The 15,725-nt window shown below is 33.1% G+C and overlaps 1 protein-coding gene across 4 annotated transcripts in view; it reads left to right on the top strand.

Moving 5' to 3' along the window:
* The window catches only part of LOC118272588 (neuropeptide Y receptor type 2), an 86,533-nt gene that overhangs the window by 60,882 nt on the left and 9,926 nt on the right, over positions 1–15,725 (top strand). The window contains exon 1 of one of the 4 annotated variants that reach the window (XM_035589185.2): positions 3,705–3,824. The exons of 2 other annotated variants lie outside the window; for them this stretch is intronic. The gene's annotated coding sequence lies outside the window, so the exon portion shown is untranslated. Of the gene's footprint in view, positions 1–3,704; positions 3,825–5,305; positions 5,473–15,725 lie in introns of those variants that run through there. One more of the 4 variants, XM_050693478.1, reaches the window with a different exon arrangement.

Below are 15,725 nucleotides of genomic sequence, written 5' to 3' on the forward strand. Positions count from 1 at the left end.
AAATAAACACCAGACATCAAACATTTATAGAACGCAGCATAATCAACTCAACATCACTGTACTTAAACAGCTACACTCGATCTTATTACTTTCAAGATAGAGATGATTTTACCATTGATCTTTGATGTAATACGTTTCAATTTCCTTTGAATATAGCTACGCATCAAGTTGTACAAGACCAGTTTGTCTTGAGCTCGCTTTGTATGATCTTTCCACACATACATCGGTCAGTTGATACTGGTAATATCTGACTGACTTGATATGGTTAGTATGTTAGTAAATTGGTAGTAAATAGTTTAGTATATAATGTTGTTAAATCGTCATGATTATTGAGGCGATATTTGTTCAATATTTAGTGACATATATTATGTAATATCTGTGAGGAAATTTTATTATAACTAAGTAAAACTTCGTGTTGGAAATGTACTGTTGGTTCTGTACTTCTAAATATAAAATTACATAATTAGGTAATAAAGGCCAATAGGCCAATAGGTAGGTACGTCGAGTTTATAATGAAGATGGACATATATTTATGTAGTTTAATTTAATTCATAATAAATAAAAAATGTAAGCACAATAACATGATGTACCTAAGTACCGTACATCTTTATGTTGAATTCTGTGACTTTGCGATGCGTTCAAATTGCGTCAAAATTTTATCAATTTAACATTTTCTTTTTTATGCTTTTTAAAAAAGAATAGAGAAGAGATGAACAACTTATACTTATATTACTAAATTAATTATTATGCTGCTAGGCTCAGTAGCACCATGACTCTCGCCCATCGTGGGTTGTGAAATGCTGCTAATGAACATAAGCCCCAAGCATAGCTTGAAACTAGCCGAGTTCCTCGTCAAACAGTTACGTATGTGTAAGCCGATAACATAATAATGTTGTTTGTTTAAATGCGGCAACCCTATTATTAGTACAGGTTCAGTAACTTCGCTGAATTTTCTCTCACCTTTACCAGTTTCAACTCCAACCTTTCACCCAAACCGCTTACGTCGCTACATGACACAATCCGCTACATACTCGTGCGTGAACCATCAGTAATTTGTTAAACAAACTCCCTCAACTACTCACAGGGTTTATTTAAACTGGAAAGCTAGTACACAACTCTATATACATTATTATATGTGTATATATACGTTTAATGTTAACCCTATTTCCTCTGAAAATGTCCTCTGTAGCTACTGATTATATAAAGACTTAAGATTATTCAAGTACCTATCTATCTGTCGACTTCATATCTTACTAATATTATAAATTCAAATGTTTGTGAGTTTTTGGGTATGTTTGTTACTCAACCACGTCAAAATGGCTCACGGATTCGGTATGAAATTTGGAACAGGGGTAGAATCTGAGTCTGGATTAACACATATGACACTTTCTTATCCATGAGACCGTGAGTGAAGCTACTGGCAGAAGTTTTATATTACGTCTACAATATCCTCATTACACGAGGAAGTCTCATACAGACAAGACATTTAAGTTTTACTATAGCCAGTAATTTCCATAAAGATTATGACCGCTTAACCTCAGGCCATTACCAGTGCGAATGGTTTAGATTACGACCAGTAGTTCATTGTCGATATTACTCGTAAAGAATGGAAGTACTAAGAGTGTGGATAGACTTGTACTAAAAAAGTGTAATGAGAAATCGTAATTTTTTTCATATTCATATTTAATTATCTAGATCATACTAGCTATCCGGAGCTGCGGACTACCTAGCGGGTTTACCGGGGCTTCGGGTCGAAAAGCAGGAGAAGGAACGGGGGTGGTTTTTAGTCAGTAAGAGTCTGACACTCCCTTTCGCCTTGCCCAAAAAAAAAAAAAAAAAAAGATCATACTAGCTGGCCCGGCTAACTTTGTACCGCCTCAAACATATTTTTCTCATCTTTTAAACCTTCCCTAGACTTCCACAAATAATTTAAGATCAAAATTTGCCAAATCTTTCGTCGTCGTTCTCGACTTTTAGCGAGGCTAACGAACTGTTATTGATTTTTATATATAGAGATTAATTTAATAAAGAATAGTATTGGAACAGAAATAAAGATAAAACATGAAGATATTTCTTTCTTTTTAATAAAAAGGTAGTTTATCGTTGAAGTTGATGTTCTTTACAGGTTGAGATAGAAGCTGGGAAATAACATCATAGTTATCTATTTGTCTCATTTTACATTGTTTGTCACAGACAGCGTGTCACATCAGAATCCGTTTAGCAGTTCTTAAGTTATTACATTATGTTATGTATATCTATGCAACTTTTTCTTATTGATGAAACTATATTCAATTTAAATACGTTTCCAATTATGGCTAGTGCTAAAAGAGCACAGAATCTCAGTCCTAAGAAGAAGAGAATCAGTAGGCTGCGCGACGACACCGCATCTGCGCACGCTGCTCATAATGAAGAGTCCCTCTGTGACTCGAAACTAGTAGAGCTTTTCTCCATTAATACACACATACAAGAGTAAACCGCGATTTTTTACGATCACAAATAATACGTGAGTAAACACTGATGTTTAGTTAAGATCACATATTAAAATAAGTTACAACACTTGTGCTACGTGCCTTAGGAATAAGATGTCATCGCAGCATGACGTACAACTTACATATCTCATTATCATTTCATTATCACTCGGTTTATGACCATTTTACTGTCAGCTGCTCGACTAATGCAAAAATCTACAGACCGTGACGTTAGGCGTGGGTTACATAGATGGAATGGAATGGGCATGTCACGTAGAAGACTTATTTATTTAATTTAATATTATGGAAAACAATAGCAATTTATTTTATAGGCACTCAATTCATCCTTAATTGGGATTTTTATAACTTATGTCTAGACATATATTATGAACCAATGAATCAGGTTCACAATACAATTCTTGGTTACATACAAAGAATTGTGTTGTAAACCTATGGAGTTTCTTGCTCGTTCTTCTTCAAGGGAATCTACAGTTTAAAACGAGCAAATAGCTTCACTAGAGGACCGACCGACAGACAGTCATTTTTTTATATTATAATATTTGCTTTGACGTTCAAAAATGCTATACCGGTCTATATGAAATTAATATATTTGACTTTGACCTACTTTATTTTTACAAATATAACAATAGCCATGGTTGTAAAACTTCATTAGGAGTTCCATCTTGAACACACTTACAGGTCTCCCAAAGAGTTATACAGAACTGTTAACAGTTCTATTTGCTATAATATATAGAAGGTGAAACTGTCTTTCGCAATTTAAACAAACCTTACAACAACCTGAGAACGCATCCAGAATCTTCACATCTGTCATCATGGCGCTTGCAACAGTGCCGAAATGTCGAAAACTCATAGACATAAATAAACATGGTAAATATCCCGTTTCACGTTCTAATGATAGTCTAGTGACCAAGTCAGTTTAAAAAGCTGGATAGACTTTAAAATAGTGGTTACCTAATACTTTACTCGTAATTACATATTTATTATAGTCACTTCACACCACTATTCCAGTACCTAATGCTGCAAACATGCATAAAATATTTACTGTATAAATAAAAGACAAGTTCTATTTACTTAAAACCATACAATAGAAACCTGAATTCATCTCTTTCACGTGGAATATAACCTACATGTGTCACGTTCACACTACCTACGTGTTTGTACTGTGTGAGCTAAGCCTTACAGCTAATCCATGAATGGTATATCGCGTCTTCTTTATAATGCCTTGATAAATGATAATCGTGATTATTCATTCCAGTAGCCAGTTACATATTGGACGGTTTGCTTAATAAGTGTAGATGGATAGTAGTGTGGATTTAAAGTGATTGTGATTTGTTTGTAAGTAAAATTTTAGTTGTACGTAAAAAGAATTGGTTTAAGTGGCAATGTGTTGAAAAATTGTATCCAACCGTGAGTCAAGATTAGATGATGTTTTATGGTGTGTCAAGACGTGGGTTATATTTTAGTTTGTATACGGTATTTACTAAACTATTTTAATAAGTAAATCAAAACATAGATACAGTTTCTTTTGACAGCACGGTTGGTGCGGTGGCTGGGCAACTGGCTACCGTGCAACGTGTAGCGGGTTCGATTCAAAGCTTAGTGGATATTTTATAGTGTGCCAAGACGTGGGTTATATTTTTATTTTAGTTTGTATATTGTGCAAAGGTTTATTAAACTATTTTTATATACCTAAGCATGTTCAGATAGACAAGTAAATTCAGTAATGACGGAAAGAGACAGTAACCATTATAGTAAATCAAAACATTGATACAGTATTGTTAAAAGCAGAAATTTTTGTACATAAATACCTACAGTCATTGTACTGAATCAATATAATTTTTTTACCTGCATACCATATACCTTGGTTTTCTTTATTATACGCTTTTTCATGAAGGTATCATATAATATAATACTGAATAATCTTTTCTCTTTTAACACAAAATCAGCTGAACAAAATGAACAGCACGATCTCTCCGATAATGCATATTATTATATTATATAACAGAATTTGCGAAAAGCCAATTTCATACATCACGGGAGATTACCTGAAATTGAGAATGTGTGAAGGAGATAAAGCCATAATTTATTTAAGGAAGAAAGAGACAGATTGAGTTTAGTAAGCTTCGGCTGATTTATTTGGAGTATAAAAAAGGTTACATAGAGTTTCCTTTTTTGTTTTTTTTTCTTACTACTTATACAGTAGCAACAAAACTTACGACTTTTACTTTTTATTTAATACTAGCTTATACCAGCGGCTTCGCCTGCGTTCGTATCGAATAAAAAGTATCCTATCACCAAGTCAGCTCATACCCTGTTTTTATACCAAATTTCATAAAAACCGTTCTGTAGTTACACCGTGATTGACGGACAAAGATCCACATATCCAAACTAACAAACTTTTACTTTTGTAATGTTATTGTGAAATGTGATTGAAATTCTTTTTTTCGCACGGAGCAACTTTTTGAGTGATCCACAAATTGTCGTTTCGGGTCTGGGTGTCATGTTTAAGTGAACTTGTATGTCAGTAAGCGCACCCACAATACAGGAGAAAATCTTTGTGTAAGGCAACGTTTTTTTTTAATCCAATATCTATTTCCAACTAGTTTTATCTCGCCATCCCTTTTCTATCAGTCAACAACTCACATTTGCTACAACACACACATAAAACCAATTATATAATAAAAATAATTTTAGACACATACTTAAAATCCCCATTAAACAGCCATATCACTGCATTGTAAACAAAACCCTAAAACAACCAGCAACTAGGTTCAGTTTCAATTCCATAATAAAACAGTAGTATTATAGCAACGCTGATGTTAATCAGATATCAATCTCCGACCGGCCGCAGCCCTGTTCCATCAGTCAGCCGCCTGGATTTCTTCAGACCACACGTCAGACTGATCTTGACTAATGATCGACAGATTGCCATCGCTAAGGACACGAAACAGACCTATAAGAAGGGATATTTTTTATAGTATTGGTTAGTTTTTTGATGTTTTACGGTTTAAGTAATATTTTGTAATGGTTATTTTGGTTAAAAGTTGTTTTAAGTTTGTAAATGTGTATTGAAGGTTTCATAATAATACATGGAGCGACATCTATTGCTAAATGATAATAAATAATACATATACGATGCTATAAATGCACATAAGTGCACAACAATTAAACAATTCAATATTTTAACTGGAATTTTTGATGTATAGAAACTTTTTTCTCTAAACCAAATGTAAAAAAAGACTAAGATAAAATACTTAAAAAAACCAGCGATTTGTGCACCGTAAAAAAATTGATAACACACGCATAAGCATACGCATTTAAAACAATATAGATGTATACAATATAGAAGCAAGCGATACATTACCAATTTATCAAATCAAGTTGTCTAACATATTTCATCGTTACAGTTCCGTATTCCACCAAATATTACCATGCCAATATTTCATCAATAAGAAAAAAATATAAAAATCCAACATTCTCAAGAAAGGGTTTACCGTCAATCTTCATTCACGTCCATCCATTAAAGGTGCTTTAGGAAAAATTTCCTTACATTTGTGTCCCTCTTCATTCCAATTGTGTCTTCCATTGAAGGCTGGACTATCGGATTTTTTCTTAAATCGACAACAAATGTCAGAGGGATCCCTTTCTCGGGTTGGCTGTGAAGAGGGTTCTTCTTATATTTGTAGCAACTGTTGGTTGCTTTACTAGCGAATGATTGAGTACAATAAGAGTTAGGGTTGCTTTAATAGATTTGTCTATAGTACTAACTTAAAACTATTTGCTTACGGTAAATTTACCGGTTGCTCTGCCATTTGCGGACTGAATTTCAAAATTCCTTTTTTTTGTTCGAAGAATTTACACTCCTCAAAGGGTCCCATTTTCACCAGATCAGAGTCTGATGATGGGTTCTATACCAAATGATTCATTAAAACCTTAATATATAGCATATTTTGCTGTTTCTTATTACTATTAATAATATTATTTTAATGAGCGTTTAACCAATCATTAGGTGCACACTGAGTGTGTATGTGTCATTATAATATGACTAATACAACTTAAAGTAAGCTTTTAAGCTTTACTTTTCATTTGTTTTTGATTTTTGAAACCGCCAGTGGTGGACATAGCAAAGATATTGCGAATCTTAAGAAGCTCTTTTATAACTATTAGCAAACAATTTAGAATAATTCAAACTCATTTTAACCTATCTATTAACTTATTATATGTCTTAACGCGATACCGTTTACGACGTCAAGGTAAACAGTATAATATAAATACAATAACTAGAAACTTTAGTTATTAATTCGATATAGATAACGACGGTATAGTTTTCTAAGCGCATTAGCAGGAATTAGTCCCGCACTCAGAATCGCTAATCTGTTTCACAAAGCGGATTTACCTATTAACTCGCGTACGTGCTCCTTATCCGTTCCTACCTTAGTTATTTCTCTTATTATTAAAGGGCTATAGGTTGATGGCGAACCATTGGCATGCGTGCCATCAATGGCACGCACCACAACTTGGTTCACACCATTGATCACAAAATCAGTCCTATGCCTGTCGTTACCGGAGCTGTGGACTACCTAGCGGGTTTACCGGGGCTCCGGCTAGAAAAGCAGGAGTAAGAACGGGGTGGTTTTTAGTCAGTAAGAATCTGACACCTCTCGCCTCGCCCAAGGCGGGATGGAGAAGTCATTGGATGATTTACCCCCTCGCCTTAAAAGTCATTGGATGATTTACCCCTTTAAAATAAATGTTTGTCGCTATTTTCAGATATGAATAACATTAAAGAATCAGAGTTACACAAATGCTTCCAGTTCAGCATGAATTTTGTTTAACGAATCGTATGTTTATTCATATGTTTGTAGTAAACTGGTATTTCAATTACTATTGACTAAGTTATATTGCATAAACTATGTTTACCAATGAATATGATTGGCGGAAGCCAAACGCATCCACAGCAACGTAGCATAGCACATCTCTGGTGGAAAATCACCCTTTGTTTATGGAATAGGTGGCAAACAAGCAAACGATGGTAAGCGATCAGCGCCGCCCATGGACACCCGCAACACCAGAGGAGTCACAAGTGCGTTGCCGGCCTTTTAAAAAGGAGTATGCTCTTTTCTTGAAGGTTTGATTCCCTTAAGTAAAGAAACAAAATCCTCGCCTTTCACTATAAAGAGTAAGTACTATTTTTGAACCATTAGAAGCTAAGTGAGGTGGATAAAAGCAGTGTTATACAATTGAGTAGGTTTCAACAGTGGACCTGCATCCAATGCTCATAAAATGCAGGGCATTAAGTTTTTACTGGAATGGAGACGCGACGCAAACTTATAGTGTAGGCGGTGAACTTTATGTCTTCGGCTTAATGGGGGGCGTAAATAAATAGATGGATGGAGGAACTGTGATTTATATAAAAAAAAAAAATACCTGACACTTTTGAAATGTTATCATTACAACTTGAAACGGGATATTTACCATGACCGTAGTCCGTGTAGTTTCCGATGTTTCATAGTAAATATCCCGTCTCAAGTTCTAATAATAGTGTTAGTGACCATGTCAGGTTTGAAATGGTTTGAACTTGTACGCGAACTCCGGGTACTTAAGTCTAAAATTGAAATGATTGAACAACTAGTTTCTGCCAACAGCTTCCGCACGTTCCCGTGGGATAAAAAGTTTTTAGAAATTTCAACTCGATCCCTTCAGCCATTTTGATATAGTTATGTTTTAAATGATATGTGTCTTAAAATACATTTATTCTTTGAAATCTAATTTCGCGTAAAGCTAATAGTTTAATATCATTCCTAGTATACATAACATCACATCAACTGCCTACATGCCACTGCTGACTAAAGAGCTCTTCTCGCACGGAGAAGGTTTGAATAAGCGTGGTGATTAATGCTCAATTAATCACCACGCTTGCTCAATGCGGGTTGGCGATTTCAAACTTATGATAGAAAATTACATAGCGTTAGCGTGCATACTTTTTCTGTTTCTACATAACGTTTCTGATTTCACAACCATGATATCATATTTTAGTATCCTTTTTTCATAACGATAACAAAAACCAGACACATTACTGTATTTTACTTAAATCTTGCTTGCTCAATAACCAAGTATCTATGACGATAATCAAAATATCCGGCGACAATGTAGGCGGCGAGCCACTCACAGAAATGCGTTAAACACAAAAACCTTTTCGTTGATAAGATAAAAAATAAACTGTTTTACTAGTGTCCCTCGTTCAACCTAAAACCGTTTGATAAAATATGATGGATATATACGTTACTATTGCTACTGGTACTTATTACGTCAATGGCAGAGGATTTTGTTAAGTTTTTGTTTTTTGACACCAGTTGGCGCTTTTGTAGAATTGAGTCCTGATAATGTAGTGAAATTTAGTCAATGCTGAATTGTGGCATTATTTTGTAAATATCTTCCAACTTTAGATATTTTATATATCTTAATATTTATGTCGTAGTTATGGTGATGTGAGGAAAAGCTTCTTCCAGCAAATGCTAAGAGGTATACACTTATGCAACGTCACACCTTTTATCCCTGAAGGGGTAGGCAGAAGTGCACATTACGGCACGGCAGTACGGCACACTTATACATTATATGTTTTATCTAGAATATACCTCATACTTATCTATAGAATTAAAAAATATTTTTCCAAAATTGAGTGACAGGACAAAAAATAAATACTTTGGCCGCATCATATAATTTTTTCCCGTTGTCAAGCATCGCTCTAGTAATTAATCATCTACCCAATTTCCATTAGCGGGAGTTGATCAATCACTCAATTTATTTGCGCAATATCGAATTAAGCAATCGGTCTCTAATATTATATTTTACTCTTTAAATCTTCGTAGCAACATATATAACATAGTGTATTAATTGGCAAAAATCATGATTAATATTAACATTCACACATAATACCTATTAAAAATGCATCGATCAAGCTTAATTTCAGAAGCTCCGCATAATATGCTTTATGATTAAAAACAATTAGATATATCTTCAAGAGTTACCTTTAAAATAAACCTTATACCAAGTAAATAAAATCTATAACATAAAACTCGAACTCACAAAAACAAAACCTTTTTCACTAATCCAGTATCAATTTTCAATACCCCTAAATCCGACCAGTTTCCGCTTTCGTCTTCAAATTACCATTTATTTCGAGTTACGCGATAAGTAACCAATGACAAGCCAGTTGTCGACAGTCGAGGTATCCATCAACTGACATCAGCGCCCACAGACCTCCACAAAGCGAGAAGGGTCCAACCATAATAAATATTCCCTATAAATCTTAGTTGTATATCAAGATATACAAAACCAGTTTATCTTGGTCTCGCTTTGTATAATATTTTCCCACGTTCAACGGTCAGGTTATACTGGTTATTCATGTATCTATGTGTGTATAATATGTCGTTTATTCATTTCTATCATCATTTCCATGGTTATTTACTTGTTATTCGTTTAATTGACTAATTTCCATGTATTTTGTCAAACATGACAGGTTATTAAAGCTGTAATATCCTATGCAGGTGTGTAGAGAAACTAGAGTAATAAAATGATATTACTTTGTGAAGTATGAGGGCATTTGACAAATTTTCTTGAAATTTTCTGATATCATACGACAGAATTATATTTATTAACTAGCTTTTGCCCGCGACTTCGTTCGCGTGTAATAGTGACTTCCGGCAAATTTTTGGTTTCAAACCACATAGTTCCCGATCTCGCGGGATCTCTTCAAAAATGAGATGTGGAAGATATTCCAGTGAACTCTTCAAAAATCAACATAATGAGCTCTGCGTTTGAATTTAATAGATGTATACTCACTTAGGGCATTGAAAAAATAGTTTAAAAACGGACTTAAACTAACTTAAAACTAAAGAAAGCTACGAATTACGAATTTATAACAATTAAAAAAGAAACTATATTACAACCTATCCTCTATGCTATAATAACCAAGCTTAAACTAAATAATTTAAAAGAAACGACTTAAATCTAATCTAATTAAAAAAAAAATTAGACTTACAATTTTATTAAAAAAACTAACTACAGTAACTACTAATAATCGATATCAAACTAAACCTACGTTAAATAGTTTAACCAAAAAACCAGGAAAACCCAACAAATAAACTTATTAATTGACAAATACAACGAAACCAATTTAGAATATACGAAACAGCAGGACCACTACAGACAAATAATCATACGACTGATAATACACTTTTTCTACGATAGTACCGAAGCGCTCGGCCGATACCCAACCAAATGAATGTAACGAAACCATAGCGCGATCTATTTCGATCCGAAATCGAAAGACAACTTGGATTATTTATTTATACTCCGTTCGGGCATTTTCTTTGTACTAAAAGTTTAATTATATTGATATTATTTTTTTCATACCTTTTTACTATTTATTTACTTTTTTCGATGAATTAAAACAATAACATGAACCGAAGTCGTGTAACGATCGACATAGAATTATCTATACTCCGTTAGAGCATTTTCTTTGTACTAAATGTTTTATTATATTGATATTATTTTTTTCATACCTTTTTACTATTTATTTACTTTTTTCGATAAATTAAAACAATAACATGAACCGAAGTCGTGTAACGATCGACATAGAATTATTTATAAATAATTTATTTCTTATTTTTATTTTTTGATTTTTGAAATAAAAATATATGATGTCCTTTCTAAGGTTCTAAACTATATCTGTACCAAATTTCAACCAAATCCGTCAAATAGTTGCGGAGATTAATGGTATAAGCATAGAATGTTCGACGTGATTCTTTAATTTGACATAACTTTTTTATTTATGAACCGATTGACATGAAACAAACACTAAATGTAAATTTAAGCATCCCACAATATATTCGTGAAAACCGCATCCAACTCGGATCAGCCGTTTCTGAGATTAGCGCGCACAGACGAACAGACAAACAGACAAACAGACAAACAGACAAACAGACAAAAAAAAAGTTAATTACATTTTTGGGTTCGACATCGACATAACAATAACCCCTGCTATTTTTTTTATTTTTATTTTCAATGTACAGACAGCACTTTTCTACGATTTTATTATATGTATTTTATTATATGTATAGATGTTTGGAACAATTATCATCATCATCATATCAGTTATGGGACGTCGACAGCTACATACGCCTCCCCAAATTGCACAATTATACCTAATACTTATTAACCTCGACTCTTATATAAATTTCTTATACAGTATAATATTCGACTTACTTACTTGTTGGTATATTTATACTTGCTTATAAGTTACGAACGAAACAAATTAAAAAGTTAATAAAAGTGAAATTAAAGCTAACATTACATAACAATATTAGTCGTCAGCAAACTAAAAAAACGTTTAAATAACACCCAATTAGACTTATTAATAACTTTTCCAAGATTTCTCGAGATTTTAATTCCAGGAAAAGTAAATTTCAAACGGCTGAAATTAAATGTTATGAATGTTCCCATATTTTTGTGGAAATTCAAGCGTAGATGATTAAATTGTGCTACTTTTGGCGCTAAGTAGGGTCCCATTTATTTAATGGCATCCTATTAGTTATAGGATTTCGTTGATGACTTTTTTTAACAACGTTATAAATTTATTTTACCGTATTTTTTGGATTGCTGAAACCTTTTAGGTATAAAAGGTTACTTAACATGACTGCGATGGACATGCTTTCATTTTTCATAATAATTTAAAAATAAATACATATTGTATTTTTAATCACTGTTTTTCATCGAATGAAAGGAGTTTGTTCGTGCTCGTTCTTCTCCGTTTGAAACTACACTTTGGAACGAGCACCTAGCTACACTGACAGACAGACTGACGAACAATTCAATTTGACATTTCAAAAGTGCCTAATTTAGGATTAATTGAAATAAATGCTTTGACTTTAACTTACTCAAGAACACAAAAACAAATCAATCTCACGAGAAATCTAATTATAATTTATGAACGATTACATAAATATTTATTTATTTTTATTATCTTTTATATATAGAATATTGGCTGGGATCCAAGCGGGCACATCTGGGATCAATTCAGACAATATACATACGTTATATATATACGAAGTTCGATTGATTGACACAAGTTATATAACATATATCATCGATTTTTATGACTACAATAAATCATGATGACGTTTATGTGGAGCTGATATTGATTTTTTATTATGACATGATATCATAGCTGTTTTTGTTAGAGGTAGGAAAAAATATGATCGTGATTTTTCCACTGGTTATTTATAGATAATGGCTTTTCTCCTGCAGTTTTGCTCTATCGTCGATATAGCAAAATGATCCTATGAATAATGGGATGAAAGATGCCTATGTACCTTCCTGAAAAGTAACTAAGTTTTCCAAAGAATAAAAGTGTTTCAAATTGGTCTTGTAATTTTGGAACCTATACTTATACAAATACAATGCAAACCTATTAGTATGAAATCTTCACACAACACTACCTTCCATTAAAGCCGTGGCAGATACATTTAGAACACCTTATATATAAGTATATAGAAAAGGACGTGGGTAATCAAAGGAAAAATTGTGCGAAGGGAATTCAGCAAACAAGTCGACGTAATTGTATCGCCTGCGCCGGGTTATTTAAGCAAATGTATTGTTTAAACATTCATCCTTCGTTCATTTGTTAAGGAAAATTACAGATACCTCGTTAATGTTTAATACGGTCTATTTTCGCGTAAAATTTTGGCTTTCAATTGTAATTATGTTCCGGAATGGTGTATTTCAGTCAGAATGCTTTGCTTCAGTTCACCTTTTTCTTTCTCTGTTATGTTGGTAGCTGTATGCGTGACGTAACGAAAACAAGCGGCTTAAATCATTCTTCAGTCTTTTCAAATTAAGAACACATATCACATCAACAGCCTATAAGTGGCCACTGCTAACCAAAGGCTCCTTCTCACACGAGAAGGTTTGACTATTAATCATCACACTTGCTCAATGCGTTTCGGCGATTACAAAGTTATAATTAGAAATGTATGCTCACGATGTTTTCCTTCACCGTTTGTCAGTCCGTTAGATACGATAGTTATTTTTCATAAGAAGTTAAAGAAACTCAAAAGTATTTTGTACTTTATACAAACAAACTATTTATAAACTGAAAATTCCAAAACGAGAAACATAATTATCTAATTTTATTTCACGAATACTTATATCTTATCTGATTCCTTCATTCCTATCCAATACATAATATCCGACTCAATTAAAGTTCATCAAACTCTATATTATACAACATCATATTATATAAATCTTCGTAGTATTCAAGTCTCGAAGTAACTAAGGTATCTAATTCCATTTAATTCTCGGAATAATTTACTTTTTCCAAGTAATGTCAAATCAAAAACCTAATTACGACTGAAGCCAAATATTTTTATACTGACAAGTATACATAAAAAACTTATTTTCACATCTTTGAAAAAGAAATGATGATATAGTTATATGATATAGTACATACATACATACGTAGGTGTTTATTAATAGTTGTTATATAATATATTTTATCTAATTTGACAATGCCATTTCATATAATTGCGGCTGCACGGTTGGCGCGGTGGCTGGACAACTGACTGCCGTGCAACATGTATTTGATTCCCGCACGGAGCAACTCTTCCTGTGATGTGGATCACAGGAAGAGTTGGTCTTGTGATCCAGAAATTGTTGTTTCGGGTCTGGGTGTCATCTGCATGTGAACTTGTTTGTTTGTAAACGCACTTGCGACACAGGAGATAATCCTAAAGTGTTTATATATACGTATATGAGAAAAAATATCCATCATCCAAGGTATCACAAAATAGCCTACCATATTATATAAAAATTACACAGCTAATTTATATAACACGTTAATTTATATTTGGATTGTTAAACTGGCACATTACAAAAACATACTCGTATCATTACAAAAAAAGAATAATGTCTTCCAATTTCAAAATGTATTCGATTCAAACATTCGAACAAAAAAGGAACACGGTTTATCTTCGGATCTGCAAGGAGGATGATAATGACAGGAACGATTTATTGGGCCTCCATTGATGTCACGATTATTTGAATAAAGAAGACTAATGGCCATATCTTCAGACAGATAATTATGAATTGTCTGAACATTTTTAGTGACATTAAGAACAATTTTTTTTTCATGTAGAAATGTAGTCATAAAAAGTTAAAAAGAAAATGAATTATCTTAGAATTGATAGATATTGTTGTAAGTGTAGACAGTCCCCGTTGGCAAAAATATAAACTTTTTCAATATAAAAATTTGCAGTGACAACCATTGAAATTATGATTAGTGCTCAGTGTTCACACACTATTAAAATGGGACAAATTCCATAAATACTGACATCTGACTTTATTATCATTGAATTTTAAACGTAGTGTACCATGAAAATAAGTATCTACATAATTCATTGTGTCTATTTCTATTTTTAAAAGACTTTTAAAATAGGAGGACACAATATTATTCATCATCATGTAGTTCTTATAATACATCAAAACACATAATTTTATCCATGGAAATTGCCAGAAAAACAAACAAGAATTCTAATTCCGAATTCAAATAAAATCAAACGACGAATGTGTATGCATTTGTTTTTTATTATCATAGAATAGATGATCCTATTCGAATTTCAAAGTAGACAATGTTTTGACTGTGTTGATACAAAAGGCCATAAACGAGACTATGTTTAAGAAAAAGTAGGTACTCTTTTTTATTAAAAGGCCGTGAACACACGTTATAACTCGTCTGGTGTTGCCTATCAATATATGGCGCAGATCGCTTACGAGGTAATACATCTGCTCGTTCCCTTATTCCTCAAAAGATTTCTTAAGTTTGTTTCCCGACTTAAGTAGTATTTCGACAGCGACGTACCAATACCTCATAATTGTATTTTTTTCTAAAACGTCGTACGTCGGCGTCAATTTGTATTATTCGATTCTCTTACTTATTGAAAATTTTAGGTTTTTTAAGGGGTGAAAATCATCCATGACTTCAGACTCTTACTGACAAAAAACCACCTCGTTCCTACTCCTGCTTTTCGAGCCAGAGCCCCGGTAAACCCGCCAGGTAGTCCGCAGCTCCGGATAAAATTTTAGGTTTAGTACTGAAAACGGTATCATAATATACTAGTGGGTGTTATGTTTATATTACCCGCAGATACATCTTGTAGTGACTTCACCGTTATAGATTTT

Source organism: Spodoptera frugiperda, chromosome 4 (genome assembly GCF_023101765.2).
Source record: "Spodoptera frugiperda isolate SF20-4 chromosome 4, AGI-APGP_CSIRO_Sfru_2.0, whole genome shotgun sequence".
Classification (NCBI taxonomy): domain Eukaryota; kingdom Metazoa; phylum Arthropoda; class Insecta; order Lepidoptera; family Noctuidae; genus Spodoptera; species Spodoptera frugiperda.